The 24782-nt window shown below is 38.2% G+C and overlaps 1 pseudogene; it reads left to right on the top strand.

Annotated features, from left to right (window-relative positions):
- The first annotated feature begins 23299 nt into the window (after nt 1-23299).
- LOC113899609 lies at nt 23300-24234 on the top strand (annotated as a pseudogene).
- Nucleotides 24235-24782: the final 548 nt, after the last annotated feature.

Genomic DNA, 24782 nt, shown 5'->3' on the forward strand with positions numbered 1-24782 from the left:
TTACCAGGAAGTGATGAAACTGGATGCCATGATCTTAGGTTTTTGAATACTGAGTTTTAAGCCAGCTTTTTCACTCTCCTCTTTCACCCTCATTATGAGGCTATCTAGTTTCTCTTTACTTTCTGCCCTTAGAGTCTTATCATCTGCATATCTGAGATTATTGATATGTCTCCCGTCAATCTTGATTCCAGATTGTGATCACAGTAATGCTTCCTAAGGCCCACTTGGAATTTGTTACAGAGCAAATCAAAACTGCAGTGAGATATCCACTCACAGCATTCAGAATGGCCATCATCAAAAAATCTACAAATTGCTAGAGTACCAGCAGAGGAAAAGGAACCCTCTTTGCACTGATGGTGGGAATGTATATCAATGCAACCACTATGGAGAAAAGTATATAGATTCCTTAAAAAAAAAAAAAAAAAATAGAACTACCATATGACCCAGCAATCCCACTCCTGGGCAAATACCCTGAGAAAACTATAATTCACAGACATGTATCTCAGTGTTCATTGCAGCACTATTTACAAAAGCCAGTATATGGAAGCAATCTAAACGTCTACTGACAGATGAACAGATAAAGAAGATATGGTACATACATACAGAGGAATATTGCTCAGTCGTCAAAACAAACAACGTGGGTCATCTGCAGAGATGTGGATGGACTTAGCATGTGTCATAACGAGTGAAGTAAGTTCAGAAAGATAAAAACAAGGGAGCTGTTCCCTTCTCCAGGGGAGCTTCCTGACCCAGGAATCAAACCTGGGTCTCCTGCACTGCAGGTGAATTCTTTACCAGCTGAGCTACAAAGGAAGCCCATAAAAAGGAACAACATGGGTCATTTGGAGAGATGTGGATGGACCTAGCATCTGTCATACAGAGTGAAGTAAGTTCAGAAAGAGAAAAACAAATAACATGTACTAATGCATATGATATATATAATATAAAAAATCTTATATGTGAACCTATTTTCAGGGCAGGAATAGAGATACAGACATAGAGAATGATGGACTTGCGGACACAGTGGAGGAAGGAAAGGATAGGGAGAATTGAGAGAGTAGCTTTGTTTGACATGTATAAAACTACTGTGTGTAAAATAGCTCTTGGAAGCTGCTATATATAACAGGGAGCTCAGGCAGGTGCTCTGTGTTGACAAAGAGGGGTGGGATGGGGGTGGAGGGAGGAAGGCTCAAGAGGGAGGGACTATATGTATACTTATGCCTGATTCACATTGCTGTTCTGAAAAAAAAATACAATATTGTAAAGCAGTCCTCCAATTTAAAAAAAAAATTTAAGGGCAAAAAAAAGAAAAAAAATATTGCCATTGCAGCAACTTGAAGGTATTATGCTGAGTGAGACAGAGAAAAATACCATATGATTTTATTTATATGTGGAATCTAAAAAATAAAACAAACATAAGACAAAACATAAACAGACTCTTAAAAAAGGGAACAAACTGATGGTTGCCAGATAGATTGAGTGTTGGAGAAATGAATGAAACAAGGGTATTACAGGGACAAACTTCCAGCTATGAAATGCATAATTCATTGGATGTTATGTACATATAGGAAATAGAGTCAGTAATACTGAAACAACTTCTAAAATGATAGAAGTTAACTGGACTTATTATAAAGGTGATTATTTCATAATGTGTTTTTCACATAACTATGTTGTACACCTGAAACTAAGATAATAGTCTATGTCAGCTGTACATCAGTAATTAATTTTTATTTATTTGTGTGTTTATTGATACTTCCTATTTTGCTGCTGCTGCTGCTAAGTCACTTCAATTGTGTCCAACTCTGTGTGACCCCATAGACGGCAGCCCATCAGGCTCCCCCATCCCTGGGATTCTCCAGTCAAGAACACTGGAGTGGGTTGCCATTTCCTTCTTCAATGCATGAAAGTGAAAAGTGAAAGTGAAGTCGCTCAGTTGTGTCCAACTCTTAGCGACCCCATGGACTGCAGCCCACCAGGCTCCTCTGTCCATGGGATTTTCCAGGCAATAGTACTGGAGTGGGGTGCCATTGCCTTCTCCTTTCCTATTTTACCAAGAGCTTTTCTTTCAATCAGGTATTTTGAAATGTATTTAGTAACATTCTGACATGTTCACTTTCTAAAATGTTTATGCAGCTTCTTAAGAAGATGACGGAAGAATAGGATGGGGACACCACTTTCTCCCCCACAAATTCATCAAAAGAACATTTAAACACCAAGTAAATTCCACAGAACAACTTCTGAATGCTGGCAGAGGACATCAGGCACCCAGAAAAGTAGCCCATTGTCTTCGAAAGGAGGTAGGAAAAAATATAAAAGACAAAAAAACAGACAAAAGAGGGAGGGACAGAGCTCCATCCAGGGAAGGGAGTCTTAAAAAGAGAGAAGTTTCCAAACACCAGGAAACACTCTTCACTGCTGAGTCTGTGCTGAGCCTTGGAAGCACAGAGGGCAACATAACAGGGAGGAAAAATAAATAAACAATTAAAACCCACAGATTACGAGCCCAACAGTAACTCCCCCAGCAGAGAAACAGCGCAGACACCTGCACATGCCACAAGCAAGTGGGGGCTGGGCAGGGAGGTGGGGGCTGCATCGCTTAGAGTAAGGATCTGGCCTGAATGCCCGGAGCACTATCTGAGCGAACTAACTTGGGCTTGCAAACCAGACTGTGGGATAACTACCACGTGAAGAGCCAGCCCTAACCTAAGACACCGCCAGGCCAGGCACGGAACAAAGGACTGAACAGAGATAGCCGGCGGCAGACCATCCCCCTCTGGTGACAGGCAGCCAGAGCCGGAAGGGGGCATTTGCAGCCCCACAGAGACATTATCTACAAAACTGTAAGAAGGCTTCTTTGCTAACTAAGACTTCTTGGGGTTCTGGACGGTCAACATCTGCCTGAGAAGGTGCACCAGTTGTACACCCAGAAAACCGAGTGGCGGAGAGGCGTTAAGTCGCAGCGACTGCGCTCGCCAAACACCTCATCGCCTGAGCTGCTCGGACCTGTGAAGTGCACAAAACGCAGGCCCAACCGAGTCTGTGCCTCTGAGGACTACCCGAGTTCCTGAACCTGAGCGGCTTAGACCTGGGAGGTGCATACAGCCCAGGGCCAGCCTCAGATGGTTCCCGGTGGAGCAACCTAAAGCCTGAGCAGTGTGGGCAGGGAGGGTACATGTGCCACGAGCAGGGGCAGCCCCAGTGTGGCTAAGGCACTGCGAGCACACACCAGTGTTGTGCTACCTACCCACAGCGCGACTGAACAAATGAGACTAAAAAAAAAAAGTGTCCACCACTGCCCCCTTTGCGTCAGGGCAGAAATCAGACACTGAAGAGACCAGCAAACAGAAGAAGATAAAACAGAGGGAACCACCTTGGAAGCAACAGGTGCAATAGATTAAAACCCTGTCGTTAGTACCGACTACATAGGAAGGGGCCTATAGATCTTGAGAAATATAAGCCAGACCAAGAAACTAGCCAAAAGTGAACTGACCCCACAGTACCTGCAACACCACCAGAGAAAGTCCTAGATATATTTTTACTATTTTTACGATCATTCTTTCTTTCTTTTTTTTTAATTAAAAAAAAAAATTAAGTCCTCTATTCCTCCTTTAATTTTCACTTTTATAACTTACTATTACTTTGCAATGGAGAAGGCAATGGCACCCCACTCCAGTACTCTTGCCTGGAAAATCCCATGGATGGAGGAGCCTGGTGGGCTGCAGTCCATGGGGTCGCTCAGAGTCAGACATGACTAAGCGACTTCACTTTCACTTTCCACTTTCATGCATTGGAGAAAGAAATGGCAATCCACTCCAGTGTTCTTGCCTGGAGAATCCCAGGGACAGGGGAGCCTGGTGGGCTGACATCTCTGGGGTCGCACAGAGTCGGACACTACCGAAGCCACTTAGCAACAGCAGCAGCATTACTTTGCAAAAAAAAAAAAAAAGACCCTATTTTTTAAAAAACAAACTTCATATATATATATTTTATAATTTTTGTGATTTGTTTTTTTTCCCTCTTTTTTTTTTTCTTCTTTTCTTTAACATTGTATTTTTGAAATTCCAAACTCTACTCTAGATTTTTAACTTTTGCTTTTTGGTATTCGTCATCAATTTTGTACCTATATTTTTTTTAATAGTTTTTGTGACTCTTTTTTCTCCTTCTTTTTCTTCTTCTTTTCTTTAACAATGTATTTTTGAAATGCCAAACTCTACTCTAGATTTTTAATTTTTGCTTTTCGGTATTTTTTGCATGCTAAAGCGCAGGCAGCTGCAACGGGTGCGCTAAAGTGGGGACGAGAGGAGCTACCCCATGTCCGAAGTCAGGGGCAGAAGCTGGGAGGACCCCATGCCCGAAGGGTGGAGGCCAAGAGAGTTACCCCACGTCCGAGGCCAGGAGGGCAGCCGACAGGAGATACCCAGTGTCTGACGTCAGAGGCGGTGGCCGGGAGGAGCTACCCCATGCATCTAAGCCCGAAGCAAGGGGCGGCGGCCGGGAGGAGCAACCCCACACCCAAGGCCAGGGGCGGTGACCGGGAGGACCAACCCCACTCCGTGGCTGTGCAGGCGCAGGAGGGCCTAGAGGAGCTATCCCACGTTGAAGGTCAGGAAGGGCGGTGGTGAGGAGATACCCCTCGTCCAAGGTAAGGAGCATTGGCTGCGCTTTGCTGGAGCAGCCGTAAAGAGATACCCCATGCCCAAGGTAAGAGAAACCCAAGTAAGATGGTAGGTGTTGCAAGAGGGCATCAGAGGGCAGACACACTGAAACCATACTCACAGAAAACTAGTCAATCTAATCACACTAGGACCACATCCTATCTAACTCAATGAAACTAAGCCATGCACGTGGGGCAACCCAAGATAGGCAGGTCATGGTGGAGAGATCTGACAGAATGTGATCCACTGGAGAAGGGAATGGCAAACCACTTCAGTATTCTTGCCTTAAGAACCCCATGAACAGTATGAAAAGGCAAAATGATAGGATACTGAAAGAACCTCCCCAGGTCAGTAGGTGCACCATATGCTACTGGAGATCAGTGGAGAAATAACTCCAGAAAGAATGAAGGGATGGAGCCAAAGCAAAAAGAATACCCAGCTGTGGATGTGACTGGTGATAGAAGCAAGGTCCGATGCTATAAAGAGCAATATTGCATAGGAACCTGGATTGTCAGGTCCATGAATCAAGGCAAATTGGAAGTGGTGAAACAAGAGATGGCAAGAGTGAATGTCGACATTCTAGGAATCAGCGAACTGAAATGGACTGGAATGAGTGAATTTAACTCAGATGACCATTATATCTACTACTGCGGGCAGGAATCCCTCAGAAGAAATGGAGTAGCCATCATGGTCAACACAAGAGTCCAAAATGCAGTACTTGGATGCAATCTCAAAAAGACAAAATGATCTCTGTTCGTTTCCAAGGCAAACCATTCAATATCACAGTAATCCAAGTCTATGCCCCAACCAGTAACACTGAAGAAGCTGAAGTTGAACGGTTCTACGAAGACCTACAAGATCTTTTAGAACTAACACCCAAAAAAGATGTCCTTTTCATTATAGGGGACTGGAATGCAAAAGTAGGAAGTCAAGAAACACCTGGAGTAACAGGCAAATTTAGCCTTGGAATACGGAATGAAGGAGGGCAAAGACTAATAGAGTATTGCCAAGAAAATGCACTAGTCATAACAAACACCCTCTTCCAACAACACAAGAGAAGACTCTATACATGGACATACCAGTTGGTCAACACCGAAATCAGATTGATTATATTCTTTGCAACCAAAGATGGAGAATCTCTCTACAGTCAGCAAAAACAAGACCAAGAGCTGACTGTGGCTCAGACCATGAACTCCTTATTGCCAAATTAAGACTTAAATTGAAGAAAGTAGGGAAAACCACGAGACCATTCAGGTATGACCTAAATCAAATCCCATATAATTATACAGTGGAAGTGAGAAATAGATTTAAGGGCCTAGATCTGATAGATAGACTGCCTGATGAGCTATGAAATGAGGTTCGGGACATTCTACAGGAGACAGGGATCAAGACCATCCTCATGGAAAAGAAATGCAAAAAAGTAAAATGGCTGTCTGGGGAGACCTTACAAATAGCTGTGAAAAGAAGAGAAGCAAAAAGCAAAGGAGAAAAGGAAAGATATAAAAATCTGAATGCAGAGTTCCAAAGAATAGCAAAAAGAGATAAGAAAGCCTTCTTCAGTGATCAAGGCAAAGAAATACAGGAAAACAACAGAATGGGAAAGACCAGGGATCTCTTCAAGAAAATGAGAGATACCAAAGGAACATTTCATGCAAAGATGGGCTCGATAAAGGACAGAAATGGTATGGACCTAACAGAAGCAGAAGATATTAAGAAGAGATGGCAAGAATACACAGAAGAACTGTACAAAAAAGATCTTCACGACCCAGATAATCACGATGGTGTGATCACCGACCTAGAGCCAGACATCCTGGAATGTGAAGTCAAGTGGGCCTTAGAAAGCATCACTACGCACAAAGCTAGTGGAGGTGATGGAATTCCAGTTGAGCGATTCCAAATCCTGAAAGATGATGCTGTGAAAGTGCTGCACTCAATATGCCAGCAAATTTGGAAAACTCAGCAGTGGCCACAGGACTGGAAAAGGTCAGTTTTCATTCCAATCCCAAAGAAAGGCAATGCCAAAGAATGCTCAAACTACCACACAATTGCACTTATCTCACACCCTAGTAAAGTGATGCTCAAAATTCTCCAAGCCAGGCTTCAGCAATATGTGAACTGTGAACTTTCTGATGTTCAAGCTGGTTTTAGAAAAGGCAGAGGAACCAGAGATCAAATTGCCAACATCCTCTGGATCATGGAATAAGCAAGAGAGTTCCAGAAAAACATCTACTTCTGCTTTATTGACTATGCCAAAGCCTTTGACTGTGTGGATCACAATAAACTGTGGAATATTCTTCAAGAGATGGGAATACCAGACCACCTGACCTGCCTCTTGAGAAACCTGTATGCAGGCCAGGAAGCAACAGTTAGAACTGGACATGGAACAACAAACTGGTTCCAAATAGGAAAAGGAGTACATCAAGGCTGTATATTGTCACCCTGCTTATTTAACTTCTATGCAGAGTACATCATGAGAAACGCTGGGTTGGAAGAAGCACAAGCTGGAATCAAGATTGCTGGGAGAAATATCAATAACTTCAGATATGCAGATGACACCACCCTTAAAAAAATGAAGAGGAACTAAAAAGCCTCTTGATGAAGGTGAAAGAGGAGAGTGAAAAAGCTGGCTTAGAGTTCAACATTCATAAAATGAAGATCATGGCATCCTGTCCCATCACTTCATGGGAAATAAATAGATGGAGAAACAGTGTCAAATTTTATTTTTTTGGGCTCCAAAATCACTGCAGATGGTGACTGCAGCCATGAAATTAAAAGATGCTTACTCCTTGGAAGGAAAGTTATGACCAACCTAGACAGCATATTCAAAAGCAGAGACATTACTTTGCCAACAAAGGTCCATCTAGTCAAGGCTATGGTTTTTCATGTGGTCATATATGGATGTGAGAGTTGGACTGTGAAGAAGGCTGAGTGCTGAAGAATTGATGCTTTTGAACTGTGGTGTTGGAGAAGACTCTTGAGAGCCCCTTGGACTGCAAGGAGATCCAACCAGTCCATTCTGAAGGAGATCAGCCCTGGAATTTCTTTGGAAGGAATGATGCTAAAGCTGAAACTCTAGTACTTTGGCAACCTCATGTGAAGAGCTGAGTCATTGGAAAAGACTCTGATGCTGGGAGGGATTGGGGGCAGGAGGAGAAGGGGATGACAGAGGATGGCTGAATGGCATCACTGACTCAATGGACATGAGTCTGAGTGAATCTGGGAGTTGATGATGGACAGGGAGGCCTGGCGTGCTGCGATTCATGGGGTCGCAAAGAGTCGGACATGACTGAGCAACCGATCTGATCTGATCTGATCAATTTTATACCTGTATTTTCTTTATAATTTTTGAGACTTTGTTTTTTTCTCTTTCTTTTCTTCTTCTTTTCTTTAACATTGCATTTTTGAAATTCCAAAAGTTACTGTACATTTTTAACTTTTGCTTTTTGGTATTTATTATCAATTTGTACCTTTGAGAACCCAATCTTCAGTACCCATATTTACTTGGAAGCGAGATTACTGATTTGACTGTCTCTCCCTTTTGAACTCTCCTTTTTCTCCACCAGGTCACCTGTGTCTCCTCCCTAACCCCTCTCTGCTCTACCCAATTCTGTGAATTTCTGTGTGTTCCAGATGGTGGAGAACACTTAGGGAACTGATTACTAGCTTTATCTGTCTCTCTCCTTACATTCCCCACTTTTATCCTCCTGGCCTACCTCTGTCCCCTTCCTCCCTCTTCTCGTCTCTATATAACTCCGTGAACATCTCTGAGTGGTCTAGTTGTGGAGTGCACATAAGGAAGTGATTACTGGCTAGCCTGCTCTCTCCTCTATTGATTCCACCTCATCTCATTCAGGTCACCTCTAACTCCCTCCTCCCTCTTGTCTTCTTCATGTAACTTCTGAACCTGTGAACCTCTCTGGGAGTCCCTCACTCTGGAGAAACTTTTCATCTTTAACCTAGATGTTTTATCAATGGTGCTGGGTAGATGGAGAAGTTTTGAGACTACTGTACAAATAAGACTGAAAACCGGAAGCAGGAGACTTAAGTCCAAACCTTGACTCCAGGGAACTCCTGACTCCAGGGAACATTGACAGGAGCTCATCAAACACCTCCATACCTACACTGAAACCAAGCACCACACAAGGGCCAACAAGTTCCAGAGCAAGATATACCACACAAATTCTCCAGCAACATAGGAACACATCCCTGAGCTCCAATATACAGGCTACCCAAAGTTACTACAAAACCATAGACATCTCAAACTCATTACTGGACACTTCATTGCACTCCAGAAAGAAGAAGTCCAGCTCCACCCACGAGAACACCGACACAAGCTTCCCTAACCAAGAAACCTTGACAAGCCACAGGTACAAACCCACACACAGCAAGGAAACTCCACAATAAAGAGAACTCCACAAACTGCCAGAATACAGAAAGGACACCCCAAACTCAGCAATATAAACAAGATGAAGAGATAGAAGAATACCCAGCATGTAAAGGAACAGGATAAATGCCCACCAAACCAAACAAAAGAGGAAGAGACAGGGAATCTACCTGATAAAAAATTCCGAATAATGATAGTGCAAATGATCCAAAATCTTGAAATTAAAATGGAATCACAGATAAATAGCCTGGAGACAAGGATTGAGAAGATGCAAGAAAGTTTAACAGGGACCTAGAAAAAATAAAAAAGGTCAATATATAATGAATAATGCAATAAAGAAGATCAAAAACACTCTGGAGGCAACAAATAGTAGAATAACAGAGGCAGAAGATAGGATTAGTGAATTAGAAGATAGAATGGTAGAAATAAATGAATCAGAGAGGAAAAAGAAAAACGAATTAAAAAAATGAGGACAATCTCAGAGACCTCCAGGACAATATTAAATGCTACAACATTCGAATCATAGGAGTCCCAGAAGAAGAAGACAAAAAGAAAGACCATGAGAAAATACTTAAGGAGATAATAGTTGAAAACATCCCTAAAATGGGGAAGGAAATAATCACCAAAGTCCAAGAAACCCAGAGAGTCCCAAACAGGATAAACCCAAGGTGAAACACCCCAAGACACATATTAATCAAATTAACAAAGATCAAACACAAAGAACAAATATTAAAAGCAGCAATGGAAAAACAACAAATATCACACAAGGGAATTCCCATAAGGATAATAGCTGATCTTTCAATAGAAACTCTTCAAGCCAGGAGGGAATGGCAAGACATACTTAAAGTGATGAAAGAAAATAACGTCCAGCCCAGATTACTGTACCCAGCAAGGATCTCATTCAAATATGAAGGAGAAATCAAAAGCTTTACAGACAAGCAAAAGCTGAGAGAATTCAGCACCACCAAACCAGCTCTCCAACAAATACTAAAGGATATTCTCTAGACAGGAAACACAAAAAGGGTGTATAGACTCGAACCCAAAATAATAAAGTAAATGACAACGGGATCATACTTATCAATAATTACCTTAAATATAAATGAGTTGAATGCCCCAACCAAAAGACAAAGACTGGCTGAATGGATACAAAAACAAGACCCCTATATATGTTGTCTACAAGAGACCCACCTCAAAACAGGGGACACATACAGACTGAAAGTGAAGTGCTAGAAAACAATTTTCCATGCAAACAGAGACTGAAAGAAAGCAGGAGTAGCAATACTCATATCAGATAAAATAGACTTTAAAACAAAGGCTGTGAAAAGAGACAAAGAAGGTCACTACATAATGATCAAAGGATCAATCCAAGAAGAAGATATAACAATTATAAATATATATATACACCCAACATAGGAGCACCACAATATGTAAGACAAATGCTAACAAGTATGAAAGGGGAAATTAACAATAACACAATAATAGTGGGAGACTTTAATACCCCACTCTAACCTATGGATAGATCAACTAAACAGAAAATTAACAAGGAAACACAAACTTTAACTGATACAATAGACCAGTTAGACCTAATTGATATCTATAGGACATTTTACCCCAAAACAATGAATTTCACCTTTTTCTCAAGCACATATGGAACCTTCTCCAGGATAGATCACACCCTGGGCCATAAATCAAGCCTTGGTAAATTAAAAAAAATTGAAATCATTCCAAGCATCTTTTCTGACCACAATGCAGTAAGATTAGATCTCAATTACAGGAGAAAAACTATTAAAAATTCCAACATATGGAGGCTGAACAACACGCTGCTGAATAACCAACAAATCACAGAAGAAATCAAAAAAGAAATCAAAATTTGCATAGAAATGAATAAAAATGAAAACACAACAACCCAAAACCTGTGGGACACTGTAAAAGCAGTCCTAAGAGGAAAGTTCATAGCAACACAGGCATACCTCAAGAAATAAAAACAAAGTCAGGTAAATAACCTAACTCTACACCTAAAGCAACTAGAAAAAAGAAGAAATGAAGAACCCTAGGGTTAGTAGAAGGAAAGAAATCTTAAAAATTAGGGCAGAAATAAATGCAAAAGAAACAAAAGAGACCATAGCAAAAATCAACAAAGCCAAAAGCTGGTTCTTTGAAATGATAAAAAAAAAATTGACAAACCATTAGCCAGACTCATCAAGAAACAAAGGAAGAAAAATCAAATCAATAAAATTAGAAATGAAAATGGAAAGATCACAACAGACAACACAGAAATACAAAGGATCATAAGAGACTACTATCAGCAATTATATACCAATAAAATGGACAACGTGGAAGAAATGGACAAATTCTTAGAAAAGTACAACTTTCCAAAACTGGACCAGGAAGAAATAGAAAATCTTAACAGACCCATCACAAGCACAGAAATTGAAACTGTTATCAGAAATCTTCCAGCAAACAAAAGCCCCGGTCCAGATGGCTTCACAGCTGAATTCTACCAAAAATTTAGAGAAGAGCTAACACCTATCCTACCCAAACTCTTCCAGAAAATTGTAGAGGAAGGTAAACTTCCAAACTCATTCTATGAGGCCACCATCACCCTAATACCAAAACCTGACAAAGATTCTACAAAAATAGAAGACTACAGGCCAATATCACTGATGAACATAGATACAAAAATCCTTAACAAAATTCTAGCAATCAGAATCCAACAACACATTAAAAAGATCATACACCATGACCAAGTGGGCTTTATCCCAGGGATGCAAGGATTCTTCAATATCCACAAATCAACCAATGTAATACACCACTTTAACAAATTGAAAAATAAAAACCATATGATTATCTCAATAGTAGAAGAGAAAGCCTTTGACAAAATTCAACATCCATTTATGATAAAAACTCTCCAGAAAGCAGGAATAGAAGGAACATACCTCATCATAATAAAAGCTGTATATGACAAACCCACAGCAAACATTATCCTCAATGGTGAAAAATTGAAAGCCTTTCCTCTAAAGTCAGGAACAAGACAAGGGTGCCCACTTTCACCATTACTATTCAACATAGTTTTGGAAGTTTTGGCCACAGCAAATAAAAAGAATTCAAATTGGAAAAGAAGAAGTAAAACTCTCACTGTTTGCAGATGACATGATCCTCTACGCAGAAAACCCTAAAGACTCCACCAGAAAATTACTAGAACTAATCAATGAATATAGTAAAGTTTCAGGATATAAAATCAACACACAGAAATCCCTTGCATTCCTATACACTAATAATGAGAAAATAGAAAGAGAAATTAAGGAAACAATTCCATTCACCATTGCAATGAAAAGAATAAAATACTTAGGAATATATCTACCTAAAGAAACTAAAGACCTATATATAGAAAACTATAAAACACTGGTGAAAGAAATCAAAGAGGACACTAACAGATGAAGAAATATACCATGTTCATGGATTGGAAGAATCAATATAGTGAAAATGAGTATACTACCTAAAGCAATTTATAGATTCAATGCAATCCTTATCAAGCTACCAACGATATTCTTCACAGAGCTAAAACAAATAATTTCACAATTTGTATGGAAATACAAAAAACCTTGAATAGCCAAAGCTATCTTGAGAAAGAAGAATGGAACTGGAAGAATCAACCTGCCTGACTTCAGGCTCTACTACAAAGCCACAGTTATCAAGACAGTATGATACTCGCACAAAGAAATATAGATCAATGGAACAAAATAGAAAGCCCAGAGATAAATCCAGGCGCCTATGGACACCTTATCTTTGACAAAGCAGGCAAGAATATACAATGGATTAAAGACAATCTCTTTAACAAATGGTGCTGGGAAAACTGGTCAACCACTTGTAAAAGAATGAAACTAGAACACTTTCTAACACCATACACAAAAATAAACTCAAAATGGATTAAAGATCTAAATGTAAGCCCAGAAACTATAAAACTCCTAGAGGAGAACATAGGCAAAACACTCTCCGACATATATCACAGCAGGATCCTCTATGACCCACCTCCCAGAATACTGGAAATAAAAGCAAAAATAAACAAATGGCACCTAAGTAAACTTAAAAGCTTCTGTACAACAAAGGAAACTATAAGCTAGGTGAAAAAACAGCCTTCAGAATGGGAGAAAATAATAGCAACTGACAAACAACTAATCTCAAAAATATACAAGCAACTCCTACAGCTTAATTCCAGAAAAATAAATGACCCAATAAAAAAATAGGCCAAAGAACTAAACAGACATTTCTCCAAAGGAGACATACAGATGGCTAACAAACACATGAAAAGATGCTCAACATCACTCATTATCAAGGAATGTAAATCAAAACCACTATGAGGTACCATTTCACGCCAGTCAGAATGGCTGCGATCCAAAAGTCTACAAACCATAAATGCTGGAGAGGGTGTGAATAAAATGGAACCCTCTTACACCGTTGGTGGGAATGCAAACTACCAATGCATAGTACAGCCACTGTGGAGAAAAGTGTGGAGATTCCTTAAAAAACTGGAAATAGAACTGCCTTATGACCTAGCAATCCCACTGCTGGGCGTACATACCAAGGAAACCAGAATTGAAAGAGACACATGTACCCCAATGTTCATCGCAGCACTGTTTATAATAGCCAGGACATGGAAGCAACCTAGATGTCCATCAGCAGATGAATGGATAAGAAAGCAGTGGTACATATACACAATGGAGTATTACTCAGCCATTAAAAAGAATACATTTGAATCAGTTCTAATGAGGTGGATGAAACTGGAGCCGATTATACAGAGTGAAGTAAGCCAGAAAGAATAACACCAATACAGTATACTAACGCATATATATGGAATTTAGAAAGATGGTAACAATAACCCTGTATACAAGACAGCAAAAGAGACACTGATGTATATAACAGTCTTTTGGACTCTGTGGAAGAGGGAGAGGGTGGGAAGATTTGGGAGAATGGCATTGAAACATGTATAATATCATATATGAAACGAGTACCCAGTCCAGGTTTGATGCACGATACTGGATGCTTGGGGCTGGTGCACTGGATGACCCAGAGGGATGGTATGGGGAGGGAGGAGGGAGGAGGGTTCAGGATGGGGAACACGTGTATACCTGTGGCGGATTCATGTTGATATATAGCAAAACAATATTGTAACTTTAAAAAGAAAAAAAAGCTTCTAAAATGTTTATGCAAATTCCTCTGAAGACAAATATTGTTCATTACTTCTCACAATCTAATGTGATATGCTGTGGGATTTCAGGAATTTTTTCTCGAGTGACTGATTAAGAATATAAATACAAAACCATGTGATCATATTTGACTTTTGACGCACATAGTTGGAAACAAGGCTACGCAATGAGCTGGAATTGAGAAAGAACGGAGAAGAGAAATGCATCAGTAGTCTTTTAATAGTCTCTTAAATTGTCAACATGGGAAAACATGTAGACTAGATGCAAAAGACGGAGAAGGCAATGGGACCCCACTCCAGTACTCTTGCCTGGAGAATCCCATGGATCGAGGAGCCTGGAAGGCTGCAGTCCATGGGGTCGCTGAGGGTCGGACACGACACAGCGACTTCACTTTCACTTTTCACTTTCATGCATTGGAGAAGGAAATGGCAACCCACTCCAGTGTTCTTGCCTGGAGAATCCCAGGGACAGAAGAGTCTGGTAGGCTGCCATCTCAGGGGTCGCACAGAGTCGGATACAAGTGAAGCGACTTAGCAGCAGCAGCAGCAGCAGCAGCAGCAGCAGATTCAAAACATCACAACAGAACTAAAGAGAAGAGATGCAAACTGAAACATATTTGAGAGTAAAAATTATATAACTAGAGATAAAAAGTGAAGTTGGACAAGAATGCCACATAGGTGTCTATTCTGGGCATCTGGGGGAATGGTAATGATATTTATCAAGGCATTGGGGTAGATTACAATGTTATAAATTCAGTTTTGACATGTTAACTTGAAGGTGGAAGTGGGACTCCCATTTGTGTATATCATACACAGCTCTCCTTAGATTTCTCTGGAGACCATTGATAAAGCTACCTAGAAGGCAAAGACGGAAGACCATTTATGGGCTCTGATTAAGTGACTCAACACTCATCTTGGGTCCAGTTTCTTTCTAAACTTTTCACTATTACTCTTTGTATACGGGCTCTATAAGGCTTCACTTTGGGCATAACAGTAGCATCAAATAAAGAAAAAAATAAGATCAGGAAAATCCATCTTCACATGAAGATTTGTCCATTTGTTTGGGAAACAGATCCCCAAAACTGACTTCGGTTTATATCTCATTGAATAATTCTGGACTACATGCCCACCTGACAACACTCAATGACTAAGAAAAACTAGATTATAGTAACTGGTTTAGAAAAAACTTCATAACATTAGAAAAGAGAAACTCAGTTCCATCTACCTCTTGCTTGTTTCTTCCCTGCGAGTGTCCTCACATCAAACACTCCACCTCTGACATTTCTGATCACATGTGGAGGTTTTGCCCCATACAAAGCAATTATCTGCAACAGCTTAATTCTGGGTGTCCCACAAACTCAGTTCAGCACTGTGTACTTGAAGCTAATGCTACAGCTCATAGGTAAAGGGCTCAGTCCCACTAGACTCTTTCTTTTTCTTCAGATGCCAATCTGAGGTAATAGGTCCCCAGATTATAAACAACTTCTGTCTGATTTGTCTATAAATCAGAGGCTCCCAGGGTCTCCTCCTCCATTGCAATTAACTTCCTAGAGTGGCTCACAGAACTTAGGGATCTATTTATTTAAACTTACTAGATTATTTTAAAAATATAATAAAGAATCTAGATAAATGTCCAGATGAAGAGATACACAGGCAAAGACTGAGCTGGTTCTGAATGCAGCAGCTACTGTGCCTGCCACACTGGGATGCATCATCTCCAGGTTTGTGAATGTGTTCACCAACACTGCCTTTCTACAATCTAAGAAGTTCTCATATGCCCACACTGGGTGAGATCAGTTCTTAAAGATCCTTCAATTTATTCTGACATCTTCTAATTCCTTTTGGATTTCATTTGTTCTACCATTTTTAAAAGGATTAATAAACTATGGTTTATTCATCTTTTGAATATTGCATAGCTTAAAGAAATGAGGCTAATCTATATACTCCAGGGAAGTCCATATACTAATACAGACACAGTGTCAAATCATATTGATAGATACAAAATGAAATTACAAAATACACACAATTTGACAAAGAAAAAATGTAAAATCCTTTTTTCGAGAATATGTTTATGAATATAAATTCTCAATAAAAATTTAGGAAGAATACATGCCCAATTCTGGAGGAAGGAATTGTATTTATAAACACTCAAACAAACTTTTTTCTTAATTTCTCAGTCTTTTATACATTTTTAAACTTGCAATTTATATATTTTAATATAATATTAAAGTGTCAAACACGAATAGCCTTAATGATTTCTCTAGCTTGAATAACTGCTTTAATGTTCTTGGTGGATTCTGGGCTTAGCTGATGCATTTTTAGGACACAGAAAAAGAGGAAACAATCATTTACCCTTCCCCTCCCCCCATATATAAAAAATCTCTTTTTTATAAAATAATTATATGGAAACCTCTTGTTCTTCTCTTGACCTTCCCTAAGTGTCCCTAAGAAATCATGGAAATTTTAAAATAGCAGTGCAATAACTGTGGGTTGAACCAAAGCTAAATTGGACCAAAGTCACCTTGACAAATTGTTATGCTGTTTTTGTATTTTTTTTCTTTCAACTTTTTTTCACTGTTTGAGAAGGAAACCACGTCTTTTGGGGGCACCCCCTTCCTCTTACCACTGGCCAGTAAACCATCTTTCTGCTTAAAACCTATTCAATCTGAGAGAGATGGGGTGATTTGGGGAAGGAAGGTGACCTCTCCCTTGCAAAGTGGACTGGCTCTCTTTTCTGATTGATTCAACTCATTGCCACCAATGTTTATAATAACACTTGTGCTGAATGTTTGTAGTAACAGTAATAGTCATAAAATATGTCTCAACTTTAATTTTTAATTGAAATATAGTTAATTTACAATGTTGTGTTAGCTTCAGGTATACAACAAAGTGATTCAGTGCATATATAAATACATACATATGTATATTTTATTACAGCTTTTTTAAGATATTATAGTTCCCTGTACTATACAGTACTTGCTTATCTATTTTATATATAGTTCCTAGTAATGCTTCTTAAGGCCCACTTGACTTCACACTCCAGGATGTCTGCCTCCAAATGAGTGACCACAACATCATGGTAATACAGGTCATTAAGATCTTTTTTGAGTAGTTCTTCTGTGTATTCATACCATCTCTTCTTAATCGCTTCAGTTTTTGTTAGTCCCTTGCCGCTTCTGTCCTTTATTGTGCCAATTTTTCATGAAATGTTCCCTTGGTATCTCTACCTAATTATAATAGCATTTAATACACAGAATTGCCTGTTTCATTTGTTTTCCTCAATCCATGGTAAGCATGATGAACACCATCAATGAGAAATTGTTGGAGAGTAAAGATGAATGTAAAGATAGATTTAATAGTGTTCTAGAAGTAAATAGTTATTATCAGAGTTATTTGCTTCTTTCAAAATAAAACCAAAGTACCAGAGTAAGGAAAACTCAAAGGCTTCCAATAGTGTAAAGTGTACTACACAATAGGGATGGAATATCTAAAACTATACTTAGTCATAGGACTGCAGCACTCACATCTCCTTTCAAGAAAAAAAAACCTCCTTCAAGGAATGTACTTCACTGACAGCTTTTAGCTAGTACTGTTTTACCTTCCACTGCAACGTTCAGAGGCCAACTCTCCCATGGCTGCTCTCAGCAAATGACTGAAAACAGTGGATGTTTTCAGAGTCAGAACATTCCTGCCCATTGTGGAATATCTGTAACGGACAGTCTTGACTGTGGAGCTCCTCCCATCAAATCAATTGAGACTTTCTCACTGCAGCAGTCTGAGGCTCCTCCACCCAGGTCGCTCTCATCCTGATATTCTTTCAGAGGAACTGCACTGGAATTTTGTAATAAAGGCTTTCCCTACCTACTACTACTACATCTCATTTGCAGATAGTTCCTGAGAAATATATAATTCTTTCATGCTGCCTACTTCACAGAGTATCAGAACCAACCGTAAACCTGGTTTTAAACATGAAAGTATGTGATCAAAATATGTAACAGGAGTACCATAGTTTAAGGGTTACCATCAAAAATTGAGTGATCAAGCAGCAACTTTGTCTCAGACACAAAATCACCTCCCCAACTCCCATTATAATGATGTTATGGTAGAATGTACTATAAGTATAGGTCATTTATTGTCTGGGAAAAGTGATACTGTTAAGCTAGGGAAAAAATATTTTTTTAATTTAATAATAATATCCATGTAAGTATATTCATGCTTTAAAACTAGTAGCCATATAAAACTGATCAATATTCCTGACTTTTGCCAAGTCAGTTTAAATAATAAATCATGTAATTGCACATTTTTATTTTTTGCCTCACCTTTCCCTGTAGTCTATACTCCTAAATAAGGAGGAAAACAAATAGTCGATAGAGACTGTATTCTTAATTTTTAAACCCTGTACCTATTGCCTTCCCACTCTATAATTTTGCCTCACTGGGAACAGTAAATATTTATGGATTCAAGTTTGCAAAGAAAAGATCTTCAATTCACTTAGTTGTTTCTTCATTGCTTTCTTGTCTTGATTTTTCCTCTTCCACACAATTCACACTTCATACACTGTACTATATTATTACTCTAGTACAGTGTATGTTGGCAATTTGATCTCTGGTTATAGTCTTATTGGAGAAGGAAATGGCAACTGACTCCAGTATTCTTGCCTAGAAAATTCCATGAACAGAGGAGCTTGGTAGACTATTGTCCATGGGGTCACAAAGAGTCAGACACAACTGACCAACTACACACTATAATCTTATTATTCTCAGACATTATATTCTCATCACTTTCTAATCCACTATTTGTCTAGCTCTATGTAAGTTAGCCAATATACACATGACATAAAAAACTTTGCCGTTTTGGCCAAAACAGGACTAAAAACCTGGAGCTAATATCTCCAGAAAGTAGATTCACCTTAAATAAATAGCTTCTCTTTCCTTTAGATGGGAACTGCATTATTTCTAGACAAAAAGGATCCCAAGCAGCAGCTCTACAGATAGAAATCAAAAGCGATCCTACAGTGAAGCCCTAGATAGGATGAGCTGTTATTAACTGGTTTGTGAAGACTGTGAAAAATACCAGTTACATGTTGTCTTCTACTAAAACAAAGTTTGTCTCCAGAGTTCTATATAGAATAATTTTAGGTGTTAAAAAACTCCAAGTGAAATTTTTGAGTTTATAGTCACTCTATCTTGAAATTCCCATATTTTTCAAATACCAACTCATTACTTCTCAAAATTCTAACTGGGATTAGTGATTAACATCATGTTATTGTATTCAGTCTTTAATACGATATCGATGCTGAACAGATATAATCAATTATAATAATGGTATCAATAATTTAATGAACAGCTATAATCTCAAATTAGAAAAAATATTGTCAGAACCACATAGTCACTACTCATAAGACCAATTGTTCAATTTCCCGATTACTCTGTTCTGCATCTCACATGCCCTTCAGCTAAGCATGAGAAGCATTGCTTCCTCCATCTCACAGCAATGGGGGTTGTTTCATTCTGTTGAGAATAAAATGTAAAACTGAATCTAATTTCTGAATTTGAATAGAACAAAGACCTCTTCCACCTTGCTTTAAAAACTAATTCAGAAATATTTTATTAAAATTTTATAACTTTAGTATTAGATTTAAGGTTTTTAACTATTCAGAACTTACTTTGCTATAAATATGTAAGATGTATTATAAAATTTGAGGTTTCCAGTCCATGTTGGACTACATGTTTAACAACTATTGAATACTCTGAATGTGTTAAGTAACTCTTTACTTTTCTATATAATAACAATGCCTTTTACCATATACTAAATTCCTTAATTTGTATCTAATTCTTAACTGCGCTTTGTTACATTTATGTTTTCAAATTTAGTCAAATTATTGAGGTTAATTAACATAGATTTATGATATACTTAAATATCTTTAGAAAACATTTCTTTTCTCTCCCAAATGCCATTTTGCTATATTTTCAAAACCTGAGCTTTTAAATGAACTTTTGGATCACTTTTTAATGTTGCAAAATAACTCCACTGAACTTTTAATGAGCACTGTAATTATTTTACAGATTAGTTCAGTGACAATTTATATTTTTATAGCCTGAAGCCTTTAGCATGGTTTTCTCCATTAGCACGGTTTTATCTCCATTTTGTCTGTTTCAAATATCTCAGAAAAATTTATGTTTTTTTCAATAGAATGCATACATAGTACATTTGTTTAATTTACAAATGAGATCTTTCTTATACTTTATAGGTTTTTGTTAAATTCAATATATTTGTTTAAATGATTTCACTAAAAAGTTTTTATCAGAAATCAATTTTGAAATGTATTCAGTAATATTTTGATATATTCATACCCTAAATTTTCTATATAAATATCTTCTGAAATCAAATATTGCTCATCTCCTCTCAGATATTTTGTGATATGCTGTGGGATTTCAAGAATTTTCTCTTGATAGACCAGAGTCTTTAAGTGGGAAAGCCATGTGATTTTATGTGACTTTAGATAAACATCTGTAATCAGACTATAAATGAGTTGGATACAGGGAAGCATGGATCAGAGAAATCATTCAGACAAGGTAGAAAAATATGAAGTCTAGAACAACAACACAAAAAAACAATAGAAATGAAGAAAAGGGAAGTGAATTGAGAAATATTTGATAGTAAAAATTATACAACTAGAGATGAAAAGTGAAGTACAAACAAGAGTACCACATAGGTGTCTATACTGGGGACCTGGGGGAGTGGGAGTAGTAATAATATTTCTAAAGGCATTGGGGTGGATGTAATATGAGTGCAAATTTCGATGTGTTAACTTGAAGGTGCAGATGGACTTCCATTTGTATATGCTCCATAGAGCTTAGATAGATTACTCTGGAGACAAGTGATAAAGCTACTGATACTGATGTGACCATGTAGATACTAGAAGGCACAAGAATAAAGACCATTATGGGCTTTGATTAAGTGATTCAACATGCATTTTGGGTTCCTGATTCCTTCCTAACTTTTTGCTATTTCTTTTGTATATGGGCTTTCAAGTTGCATGATTGCTTCACTCCCAGGCATAAAATTAGCATCAAATGGAGAGAAAAAATGGGGTGGGAAAATCCATCTGCACCTGAAGACTTTTCCTTTTATTGTGAAAGATAGTTTTTATTGGTTTACATGTTGTTGAAAAGTTCCAGACTACATGCTCCTCCTTACAACAATCCATGGCCAAGGAAAATCCAATTACAATATCTGGTTTAGAAAAACCATATAACATGCTCTCAAGCTGGAATAGGGCTTCTCTCTCCTAAAACTGAGAGATTGTAGTCCATTAACTGAAAAACTTAATTTTTATTGACAAAGAGTGAAAAGGTGAATGGCTTTAGTGAGGCAAGAACCAAGAGCAGAGGGCGGAGTCACAAAAGCGAGGCATAATAAACAACACTAAACCTCACGGGGAGATTAGGGTAAATAATCATTGAAAAGTGATTATTATATGAAATGTTGAGAATCCAGAGTTCTTTTCTATAAATAAGAAACCTATGGGTACCAGTATTGCTAATGAAGTATGAGAATATGCTTGCCAGTGAATAGTTGGGAAGAAAAAAGGAATAATAAGAAGGGGACAAAAATCCAGAGGTTTTATTTTTTTTTTAAGACAGTTCACTGTACTAATAAATCAAGGAAAATATAAACTTGAAAGTTCATTGATGGATCTTTGGGAAATATCTAGGGTATACTTGAAGAGGCTGGCCTTTGAGAGCACAGTGCCGTCATTTAGGGTATGCATAATAGTACCCTAAACCTATAGACACAGTTCTGGCTCTTACATTTGATCCCGCTGAGACTCAGCTTCTCCATGGGTAAAATGAATCTAATCAAGTAGTACTTATCTTATGGAATTGTATATAGGTAAAAAAAGATCATGTGCTTATTACAGTGCCTTGCATGAAGGAATCAATAAATGTTATTAATAACAACTTTATTTTTTAAACACTTACTGGTGTTTATTCTATCTAATATTTTATTTGATATACAGGCTAATGCAAGCACAATTATAGTAATGTATTGAACATTATGAATAATCTCAATCTGAGACTCTGACTTCCCAGGTAAATCACACACACATATATATACAAATAAAAACAAACAACAACCACATACTGGGTTAAGCAAGGTGAAATACAATTACTTAAACAGTTTTGGCTGAAAGATCTCCATTTGACCAGTGAATAAGAAATTCAGATAAGTAAGATGACAAGTTAGTATGAGAGCATTAATATCAAGGTGACAGAAATGGCTGAGCCTATTCAGCTGAGAGAATACCAAGGTCAGTAGTAAAGGAAAATGTCTAGCAATTCTTGAGAGGCAAAACAAAGTAATTATCTTAATAATGGAATAAGAAGGAATGCAACTACAATTATCTCCATCTGAAATATTCATTTTTATCTCTCTATGTAAAAATTCTCCTAATTGTCAAAATGTTTTTATGGTTTTTTTTTGCATTTTCTGAATGTTGAGTTTTTTTTTTTTTACTTTTATTTTATTTTTAAACTTTACATAATTGTGTTAGTTTTGCCAAATATCAAAATGAATCCACCACAGGTATACATGTGTTCCCCATCCTGAACCCTCCTCCCTCCTCCCTCCCCATACCATCCCTCTGGGTCGTCCCAGTGCACTAGCCCCAAGCATCCAGTATTGTGCATCGAACCTGGACTGGCATCTCGTTTCATACATGATATTTTACGTGTTTCAATGCCATTCTCCCAAATCTTCCCACCCTCTCCCTCTCCCATAGAGTCCATAAGACTGTTCTATACATCAGTGTCTCTTTTGCTGTCTTATACACAGGGTTATTGTTACCATCTTTCTAAATTCCATATATATGTGTTATTATACTGTATTGGTGTTTTTCCTTCCTTTATCCAATTAAATTATTTCACACTCAGGAAAGTGGAACCCACAGGAAACACTAGCAAGAAAACTGGAAGTCTGTCTTTGTACTACTGACTGTGATTTTTCTTTTCCTATTCTCAGGTGATTTGAGAAAGAGCTCTTCTGCCCAAGTCAATGGATAGACCAAATGATTCTGTGGTTTCTGAGTTTGTGTTGCTAGGATTCTCTAGTTCTTGGGAAACTGCACTTTTTCTTATGTTGATATTCTCCTTGCTCTATATAGGAATCATCCTGGGAAATCTCTTCATTTTGTTTTTGGTAATTTTGGATTCTCACTTACATTCTCCTATGTACTTCTTTTTAGCCAACTTGTCACTCATTGATGTTGGCCTTTCCTCTACCATAGTCCCCAAGATTATTACAGACCTTCCAAATAAATACAAGATAATCTCTTTCAAAAGTTGTATGACACAAATGTGCTTCATTCATATCATGGGAGGAGTGGAGATGGTGTTACTCATAGCCATGGCATTTGACAGGTGCACAGCAATCTGTAAGCCTCTTCACTACTCGAACATCATGAATCCTAAAATATGCATTTCATTTGTAATCACTGGCTGGGTAGGTGGGGTGAACCATGCTATGTCTCAATTTGCTTTCATTATAAACTTGCCCTTTTGTGGTCCTAACAAAGTAGACAGCTTTTATTGTGACTTTCATAGGATCATAAAACTTGCATGCACAGATGGAACCAAATTTGAGTTTACTGTTGCTGCCAACAGTGGTTTCATGACTATGGGTACTTTCTTTCTGCTAATCCTTTCCTACATCTTCATTTTGGTCCTGTCTGGAAATGTTCTTCAGGAGACTTATCCAAGGCATTTGTCACTTTGTCAGCTCACATCACTGTGGTGGTTCTTTTCTTCACTCCATGCATGTTTCTCTATGTATGGCCTTTCCCCAAATCATCAGTTGATAAATACATGTTCATTGTTGACTTTGTTATTACCCCTATCTTGAATCCTTCCATATATACATTAAGAAACAAAGACATAAAGGTAGCTATAAAAAGGTTGAACAAAGAGGGACATCATGTCAGATTTTGCTGACTAGAGCTGTGTTAGGAACTCTAAAACTATCCATTTATCTGTCCTTTAGATATCTACCCTAGGCATCTGATATTTAACATGGCCAGATATGGACATGGCATCTACACCACTGAACATATTCCTTCAGCTCTGTAGAGAATCAGCTCTTTGCCTTAACTACTACTGGAAAAGTGAATCCAACAACAACAAAAAAAATGGTTATTTTAACATACAGTATCACTCTTTACTAAACCATACTTATAATTAAAAATGTATCATCTTGATAATAGAAATAATATAATGACATCTCTTCTGTTTCTCATAAGGTTTGAAAATAAGTGGCAGACTTGCTTTGCTGAATGTTAGGAATCATCACATAGAATATATGTAGAACTAGTAGATCTACCTAGCTACTCTTTAGTGTTCCCTCGGAAGAAGACCTAAAGACAAAATTTGATTATGGGTGATTTACTTGAAGGATGAGATGGTTGGATGGCATCACCAACTCATTAGGCATGAGTTTGAGTAAACTCCAGGAGTTGGTGATGGACAGGGAGGCCTAGCGTGCT

Source organism: Bos indicus x Bos taurus, chromosome 10 (genome assembly GCF_003369695.1).
Source record: "Bos indicus x Bos taurus breed Angus x Brahman F1 hybrid chromosome 10, Bos_hybrid_MaternalHap_v2.0, whole genome shotgun sequence".
Lineage (NCBI taxonomy): Eukaryota > Metazoa > Chordata > Mammalia > Artiodactyla > Bovidae > Bos > Bos indicus x Bos taurus.